Source organism: Aulonocara stuartgranti (genome assembly GCF_965226115.1).
Source record: "Aulonocara stuartgranti genome assembly, chromosome: 3".
NCBI lineage: Eukaryota > Metazoa > Chordata > Actinopteri > Cichliformes > Cichlidae > Aulonocara > Aulonocara stuartgranti.
In genome coordinates this window covers 42,685,223-42,686,701 of record NC_138941.1, presented here as the reverse complement: position 1 = coordinate 42,686,701, position 1,479 = coordinate 42,685,223, and the positions used below count along the sequence as shown (strand labels likewise).

Here is a 1,479-nt window from a genome sequence, read left to right as displayed (position 1 = left end):
ATGTGATAACAGAACTCTTCTCTGTTGATGATCAGCCTTTTCTTTTTTCAGCATCTGTATTTTCCATCATCAGACAGCAGCTCTGCTCATTCTGTATTTATTGATCATGTTTGATCCACAACTTTAAATAAATGAAAAACAAAATAATTGTGTCATAATTCTGAGCTGCAGTGGTGGAAACTACACATGTGCAGGTACTGAAGAAACTGAGATCATCACATCTGTGTTTAATGTTTGTTACGATTTTCTCTGATTTTGTTACTAAACTAAAACAAAGAACAATATGACTCAATGAAATGTGTCCAACTTACATGATACAGTCAGTGTGATGATGTCACTGCAGACTGAAAGACTCATGGTGCAGCAGCTGTATCCTCCACTGTCAGCCTCAGTAGCTCTGCTGATTCTGTATTCAGATGTTCGAGGTCTGATTAACTTGTCTTCTGTCCATACAAACAGCGACTGACTTCCTTCACATCTGACAGTGACTGTCTCACTGCTGTGTATCTGAGGCCAGGATGGTTCGAGGATCACGGTGGGCTTATTGGGAACTGTTGACATAAACACATCAAGTTAGAGATTGATGGAAGCATAAAGTCATTTTGAAGCTGAACTGATTTTTATTGCTGCTGTTAAGAGTCAAAAGATTTACTGCATCCTGGTGACATTTGGACTTGACAATAATAAGATGTGTTTTTATGAAACAAATTAAAGCAGTTAATTAATATTCTGAGTAAAACCACAGAGTGACTGCACAGACCTGCAGGATTTAACTCACTCACTGTTTATAAACCCATTTAGTATCTTAAATAAAACGATGCACAAACAGAGAAACAGGATGTGATTTAAAATGGTGCATGAAATATAAAATATCAGATTAATATTATACATATTATATCAATGTGAAGAAAACAAAGAAACATTTCTCACCTTCAGCATTAACGTAGAAGAGAGAACCGAGCACTAAAGTAAAGATTAAACATCATCAGGATCAAACTGACAGAAAATCAAACTCAAAATGAACAAAAGTGTTTTTTAAAGATTAATTTTCACATGACACAGTTACTGCTCATCAAAATATTTCTGTGCATAAAACACTATGAATATATGAACTTGTACACAGCAATGAGTCAAGTGCAACAAGCAGCGATGTATCCAACACGATACTCAGACTAAACTGAACCAAGGAACCAGCCAACATTTGTCTGTAACTTTCATAAACATCACAAATATGCTTTGTTCAAACTCTCAGATAAACACTTCAAACCAGTGATACACTCTAATTCTCACACATGAGAAACACTTTCATTAATCAGTGCCATTCAAACAATGTCACAAATGTACTTACACAATAACCCCGTCATGCAGAGCAAAGAGTGCCCCATCCTCACATCCAGCCCTGCTGCACTCTGATCCTCAGCTGATCTCAAACACTTTGACTTTACATCAATAATAAAAAGAGAAGCTGCATTTAATACA

General features: G+C 36.2%; 1 long non-coding RNA gene across 1 annotated transcript; it reads right to left on the bottom strand.

The window, feature by feature from the left end:
- Positions 1-457: 457 nt before the first annotated feature.
- On the bottom strand, positions 458-1,479 carry LOC309702822. The gene is made up of 3 exons (XR_014275753.1): positions 1,349-1,479; positions 931-963; positions 458-551 (listed from the first exon to the last, which is right to left on the bottom strand). It is a non-coding gene; the product is annotated as an uncharacterized lncRNA (long non-coding RNA).